Here is an 8,051-nt window from a genome sequence, read left to right on the forward strand (position 1 = left end):
CTGAAGCGGTTGGATGCGCCTCCGAAGGAAGACCTCCAACAAGTCCATGCTGGTCACGCCCTCTCGGAAAAGCTGAACCACTCGACCAACCAGCACCTTGACTTGCTCCTTTTCCTCCGGCAGCACTTTCAGAGAGGCAGGCTTTTGAGCTCGGTCCAGAGAGAAAGGGGGAAGACCAGTCGACTGCCCTGGGGTCACCTGGTCTTGGCAATAAAACCAGGTCAACTGCCAACCACGGACCGACTCGGGGAAAGTGATAGACGGAAAAGAACTTTTACCCCTCATCTGGATCGCCAGGCCCTCGCATAGCTGGATCACTTGCGTTCGTTCGTCACTCGACTTGGCTTTCTTTACCAATTGGGAATGGCAAGTGAAGATGTGTTTAAAGAGTCCCCAATGAGGGCGGCAACCCAAGAAACTTTCACACAAGGAAACGAAAGCCGCAAGATACACGATGGAATTGGGAGTGAAATGGTGGAGCTGCGCTCCGAAGAAGTTCAAAAAGCTCCGGAAAAAAGGATGAGGAGGTAGAGAAAATCCGCGATCGATATGGGTGGCGAGGAGGACGCACTCACCGTCACGAGGTTGGGGTTTGACTTCTCTCCCCAGGAGACGCGCAGCTTCATGGGGAATGGCTCCCCCCTCGACCATGTCGTCAAGATCTTCCTGCCGGATCACCGAGGGCATCCAGTCGCCCTGGATCCAATCCCTGGGCAGAGCAGTCCTCGAGGAAGATCCGCCCCGAGCGGACTTCTTCCCCTTCCCCTGCACCGCCGCCTTCTTCGCGCGCTCCAAAGCCGGCGTCTTGTCCTTCACCATCGTCGCCGGCGAGGCTCGAACGGACCTACGATGCTAGGGTGAGAGCGGAGGTGGTGGAGGACCTTGCGGGGGGAGAAGGAAAGGCGAGAGCACACTGTTGGGGAGCCCCGAGCCGGCAACTTATAAGGAGCCGCTTCCGAGTGGCTGACCGGTAGGCCCGGGCGATCCCGTCAAATCCCGCAACAGGCGCGCGCGGTACGTGGCGAAAAAGGTGGCGCGGAGATCGAGGAGCTTCCATCCTATCCCATCCGACTACTTCAGCCGCCCCCGTCCCGCTCGCTTCCCGAAATTCAAATGCCGCAAAATCCGCGGGCTGCAGAACAACTCGTCAAACTGAAGAGCCCGCTCGTGCCGGCACTCGGTATTCCACAAGTAAGGAAATTCACTCGACGAGAGACCAAGAATGGATCAAGGTGACCGAAAGAAGTTGACAACGTCATCCGTGACGATTGATCCAGTACAAGACATTCGTGTAACGCTAAGAACCAGTCGGAAGGACCCCCAACTCCTTCCCCACTCGAACCTCGATCCATTCGGGGGCTAATGATGAAGCTATGTACCTAGGGTAGGGGCATGGACCTGTCCTAAGAGCCCTACCCAAGGACATCCCTGGAAGAAGTCACCTTTCAATCGACTTGAAGGTATCCCACTCGACGGATTCAAGACACTCGACCAGGAAGCTACCACTCGACTACGAAGCCAACCACTCGACTGACAGGAGATCTAAAGTCACTCCGCAAGCAAACGGTCGGCCATTAAGTAGTCCTTATGGTCATCATAGAACTTTATTAGGGACATTACTAGTAACGCCCAGTCTTAATGTATTTTAACCCTGCATTACTGAGGACCGGAGGGGTCTGGCAAACTCTATATAAGCCACCCCCCTCCTCAGTAGCAGGGGCTGGCACCCCTGTAATTCATACACACATAATCCAGTCGACCGCCTCCGGGCACCGAGATGTAGGGCTGTTACTTCCTCCGCGAAGGGCCTGAACTCGTACATCCTGGTGTATTTACGACTTCTCCATAGCTGAGATCTAGCCTCTCCATACATACCCCCTACCTCACTGTCAGAGTTAGAACCACGACAGCGGGCCCACATTCTGACAAATGGCTGGAAGCCATGAAATCCGAGATAGGATCCATGTATGAAAACGAAGTATGGACTTTGACTGACTTGCCCGATGATCGGTGAGCCATAGAAAATAAATGGATCTTTAAGAAGAAGATAGACGCAGATGGTAATGTAACCATCTATAAAGCTCGGTTTGTCGCTAAGGGTTATCGACAAGTTCAAGGGGTTGACTACGATGAGACTTTCTCACCCGTAGCGAAGCTGAAGTCCGTCTGAATCATGTTAGCAATTGCCGCATTCTATGATTATGAGATATGGCAAATGGACGTCAAAATGACATTTCTTAATGGTTTCCTTAAGGAAGAATTGTATATGATGCAGCCAGAAGGTTTTGTCGATCCTAAGAATGCTGACAAGGTGTGCAAGCTCCAACGCTCGATTTATGGGCTGGTGCAAGCATCTCGGAGTTGGAACATTCATTTTGATGAGATGATCAAAGCGTTTGGGTTTACGCAGACTTATGGAGAAGGCTGCATTTACAAGAAAGTGAGTGGGAGCTCTGTAGCATTTCTCATATTGTATGTGGATGACATACTGTTGATGGGAAATGATATAGAATTCTTGGAAAGCATAAAGGCCTACTTGAACAAGTGTTTTTCAATGAAGGATCTTGGAGAAGCTGCTTATATATTAGGCATCAAGATCTATAGAGATAGATCGAGACGCCTCATTGGTCTTTCACAGAGTACGTACCTTGACAAGATATTGAAGAAGTTCAAAATGGATCAGTCAAAGAAGGGGTTCTTGCCTGTATTGCAAGGTACGAGATTGAGCACGGCTCAATGCCCGACCACCGCAGAAGATAGAGAAAAGATGAGTGTCGTCCCCTATGCCTCGGCCATAGGGTCTATCATGTATGCTATGCTGTGTACCAGACCTGATGTAAACCTTGCCGTAAGTTTGGTAGGAAGGGACCAAAGTAATCCCGGCATGGAACACTGGACAGCGGTCAAGAATATCTTGAAGTACCTGAAGACGACTAAGGATATGTTTCTTGTTTATGGAGGTGACGAAGAGCTCGTCGTAAAGGGTTACGTCGATGCTAGCTTATACACAGATCTGGATGACTCTAAGTCACAAACCGGATATGTGTATATTTTGAATGGTGGGGCAGTAAGCTGGTGCAGTTGCAAGCAAAGCGTTGTGGCGGGATCTACATGTGAAGCGGAGTACATGGCAGCCTCGGAGGCAGCACAAGAGGCAATCTGGGTGAAGGAGTTCATTACCGACCTAGGAGTCATACCCAATGCGTCGGGCCCGATGACTCTCTTCTGTGACAACACTGGAGCTATTGCCCTTGCCAAGGAGCCCAGGTTTCACAGGAAGACCAGACATATCAAGCGTCGCTTCAACTCCATTCGTGAAAGTGTTGAAAATGGAGACATAGATATTTGTATAGTACATACGGACCTGAATGTGGCAGATCCGTTGACTAAACCTCTCCCTAGAGCAAAATATGATCAACACTAGAACTGCATGGGTGTTCGATTCATCACAATGTAACTATACTATTAACTCTAGTGCAAGTGGGAGACTGTTGGAAATATGCCCTAGAGGCAATAATAAAATGGTTATTATTATATTTCTTTGTTCATGATAATTATCTATTGTTCATGCTATAACTGTGTTATCCGGAAATCGTAATACATGTGTGAATACATAGACCACAACACGTCCCTAGTGAGCCTCTAGTTGACTAGCTCGTTGATCAAAAGATAGTCATGGTTTCCTGACTATGGACATTGGATGTCATTGATAACGGGATCACATCATTAGGAGAATGATGTGATGGACAAGACCCAATCCTAAGCATAGCTCAAAGATCGTGTAGTTCGTTTGCTATGGCTTTTCCGAATGTCAAGTATCATTTCCTTAGGCCATGAGATTGTGAAACTCCCGGATACCGTGGGAGTGCTTTGGGTGTGCCAAACGTCACAACGTAACTGGGTGACTATAAAAGTACACTACAGGTATCTCCGAAAGTGTCTGTTGGGTTGGCACGAATCGAGACTAGGATTTGTCACTCCGTATGACGGAGAGGTATATCTGGGCCCACTCGTTAATGCATCATCATAATGAGCTCAATGTGACCAAGTGGTTGATCACGGGATCATGCATTACGATACGAGTAAAGTGACTTGCCGGTAACGAGATTGAACAAGGTATTGGGATACCGATGATCGAGTCTTGGGCAAGTAACGTACCGATTGACAAAGGGAATTGTATACGGGATTGATTGAATCCTCGACATCGTGTTTCATCCAACGAGATCATCGAGGAGCATGTGGGAGCCAACATGGGTATCCAGATCCCGCTGTTGGTTATTGACCGGAGAGTCGTCTCGGTCATGTCTGCGTGTCTCCCAAACCCGTAGGGTCTACACACTTAAGGTTCGGTGACGCTAGGGTTGTTGAGATATTAGTATACGGTAACCCAAAAGTTGTTCGGAGTCCCGGATGAGACCCCGGACGTCACGAGGAGTTCCGGAATGGTCCGGAGGTGAAGATTTATATATAGGAAGTCAAGTTTCGGCCATCGGGAAGGTTTTCGGGGTAATCGGTATTGTACCGGGACCACCGGAAGGGTCCCGAGGGTCCACCGGGTGGGGCCACCTATCCCGAAGGGGCCCATGGTCTGAAGTAGGAGGGGAACCAGCCCCAGATGGGCTGGTGCACCCCCCATGGGCCTTCCCTGCGCCTAGGGTTGGAAACCCTAGGGGTGGGGGCGCCCCACTTGGCTTGGGGGGCACTCCACCCCCTTGGCCGGCGCCCCCCTAGGGGTCCTATAAATAGTGGGGGGAGGGAGGGCAGCCGCACCCTAGCCCCTGGCGTCTCCCTCTCCCTCTCGTGACACTCCTCCCTCTCCCTGAGCTTGGCGAACCCTGCCGAGATCACCGTTGCTTCCACCACCACGCCGTCATGCTGCTGGATCTTCATCAACCTCTCCTTCCCCCTTGCTGGATCAAGTTGGAGGAGACGTTTTCCCAACCGTACGTATGTTGAACGCGGAGGTGCCGTCCGTTCGGCGCTAGGTCATCAGTGATTTGGATCACGACGAGTACGACTCCATCAACCCCGTTCTCTTGAACGCTTCCGCGCATGATCTACAAGGGTATGTAGATGCACTCCCCTCTCCCTCGTTGCTAGATGACTCCATAGATTGATCTTGGTGATGCATAGAAAATTTTAAAATTCTGCTACGTTCCCCAACAGCAACATGATAAATGATAATAGTACACATGGCCATCCAAAACGCCAGTAGTAGTAAGTTTCCATCATTAGTTTTTTTTAAGTTTCCGTCACGCAAAGAGTTTCCCTGTGCCATAAAAAGATACATATGAATTTATGTACCACTTGTTATAATAATCAACAAACAGCAGCAACTCGATGTCTCCATATGTCTGTGCTTCATTCGAGAGCTCCTCGTTCACCACCTCATTTTTATGCTTTTATCAAAGGCAGCAAAAGAGGCACATAAGTATTGACCACAAAGTGAGGAGCTGTAATTCTAGAATAAACAGAACACAAGAAGAGTTTTGACAAAATTTTGAAGAGTGCTGTCTTATGACAAGGTGTAACCAAGTACATAGTGAACGAAAATGCAATCAAAACAGGAAGAAGGATCTTCAATAAGGTAGTCACTACCCACGCATGATACCCCAGTTCTACGAACCACTATTCTATGTTTAAAATTATTTGCTGTAGAGATTAACCCAATAAAAAGATAAATGAATTTATCCATGGGGACAGGTGGAACCTTCAATATTTCCAAATCAGTGACATGCTCAAAGTCCTCTGTTGTAGGCAAGCCATTTGCTATCACAGACAACAATTTAATATCTCCTTCGATCATTACTTCACCAACAAACCCAGGCTATAAATCCAAGTAAAAAAGCAAGGTGAGATCTTACCGATGCCGTTGCCACCTTGGATGACTAGCTCCTGGTCATTGAAAGTTAATTGGGTGGAGATGAGTGTCAAACAATAAAATTTTAATAATCAACAACCAGAAGAGGTACATCGCTATATAGCTTCACAAGCTATCCATGTTATCAGGCCCTGTCGAAAAGGAATTTCCTATTGAGGCATGGTATAGAGGCACTAGTTTGGTTCAAATGTTTTACTGTCTTCCAATTCAAGTATGGCGATATTTTGACGGAAACATAGGCAACCATTGGACTAATGTGAGAATGTAAAGGGACTTACCAGTTGGTTGATAAGTGTTGCCAGAATATCTTGCAGCTCTATCAAAAATAAAGGGCCAAAGGTGAAATTGCAGTTATGTCAAGTCAAAGAATGTAGTACAGCTCTCAAAGAACAAATATGGTACAACTAGAATTTACCAATTTGGTTTTCAACTACTTTTATTGCATATATAAATAAAGTTAAATTGTAGTGACTAAGCCTGTGGAGTTTGGGGCAAGGCGGACATATTCAACTTTGATATTGAATATTGACAAGGAGTTCAAGTGGATATCATATTATGCCATGTACATTAATAATATTTACATACCCATCAAACTTAAAAGTAGATGTACAAATAAAATTCAGATCACTGCCTGCGAAAGCAGTTTGACATATCTTAAAGATATTTATGTTGCTCCAGAAAAATAAGGCTACTCGACGAAACAATTAAGCCATGAAGATTCTAAAGCAAGAGTTACTTTTCATCGGTGGTGTTCCAGTGACTACCCATGTGTTGTGATGGATGTTTGCACTGGGAGAAATCAAGAATCACCAATGTTAGAAGAAATGTGTAAGTGGATCCTCAATTCTATAGAAGTAATGGTATAACATGTCAACATTTCACATTTCGAATTCTGAAATTGGATAACTAAGTCATCCTTGACAATGTTGACCTCTTCGATACCAAGAATGGTGTTCACTACTACCATTTTCAAGGTCGTGATCTTGCCATCAGTGGTCGTGGTCTTGTGAATGGCCTTCTTCTTCCTGTCATCGATGGAAAACTAAGTACAATAACAAGAGGAGAAATGCTTCATATATTTGTACTCTTAAGCTGACACACGTCCACTAAATGGCATTCAATGACAGATCAATCTTGAAATGTGACACCAATATGTTTAGATGGTGATCAATATGCTTAGTGATCCCGCTTCAAATTGGGCATTTCTACAGAGAATAGCAGCAATGATTCACAGGGCACAAGTTATTAATTTTGAGGAAACATTTTAGGTCTGAAACAAAGGATTCACACAAGTTAAATAGATATATGTAGAATAGACAACATGCTGAAAGCAGGAAACGCTACTGCTCGCTCATAGAAAAATCAATCCATGAATCAAAGTAGTGCTAGTTTTTTTACATAAAATTGCATGCTGGGCCGATGTGGTGCATGATTCCGTCACCGGGGTTGAAATCTGTACACTGCAGGTAGAGAGGGGAGGAGGGAGAAAACTAATGGGCAGTGCTTATCTAGCTATTTAATTTAGTTTTCAAGGACTACACTTTACAGACTCGAACCATTTCTTGCCTAACATGTGGATCACAGGAAACAAAATAGGTGCTACAGGAATTGAAATTCACAGGAAACAATGATGTTTTAGCAGGAATTCATGAAATCAATATCAAACATGGTCTAACAGTATAAGAAAATACCTTTTGGAAATCCACACATCATTCGGATCCCGCTGGTTAGTAGGTTTGGCTGCCTTCTTTTGTCAGGCACTACCATAAATGTTCACCAACAATATTATACAGGTTGTATCATACATTGTCCACACAAAAATAACCTGAAAAAACAAAATCTGAAATATACATGTTGAACATAAGGCTTCTCATCAAGGAAAAGCAAGAGAGTATGCAAGGAATATATTTTTGTAGATGTCAGGTTCAGTACTTTTATCATGGTAAGGCTGGTTTCATAATCCAATTCCATCTACATTAACACGTAAGTGCTGTAGAAAACACGACAGAGTTCAGAATCAGATTTCAGATTATGGCCAACTTATTTTACAAAACTATTTTGTATCCCCTCTCAAATGCTACATGTGTGTACTTTACTTCAAACAAATAATGTTTTCTGGGTGCCCGTTGGCAAGGACAAAGGATATTTGTATTGAATAAGATTTATACAT

General features: G+C 45.6%; 1 long non-coding RNA gene across 1 annotated transcript; it reads right to left on the reverse strand.

Moving 5' to 3' along the window:
* Nucleotides 1-6,158: 6,158 nt before the first annotated feature.
* Nucleotides 6,159-7,642, reverse strand: LOC147966093 (uncharacterized). The gene is made up of 3 exons (XR_015607654.1): nt 7,573-7,642; nt 6,846-6,906; nt 6,159-6,197 (listed from the first exon to the last, which is right to left on the reverse strand). It is a non-coding gene; the product is annotated as an uncharacterized LOC147966093 (long non-coding RNA).
* Nucleotides 7,643-8,051: the final 409 nt, after the last annotated feature.

Source organism: Triticum urartu, chromosome 6A, assembly GCF_056163025.1.
Source record: "Triticum urartu cultivar PI428250 chromosome 6A, HENAU_Tu73, whole genome shotgun sequence".
Classification (NCBI taxonomy): Eukaryota; Viridiplantae; Streptophyta; class Magnoliopsida; order Poales; family Poaceae; genus Triticum; species Triticum urartu.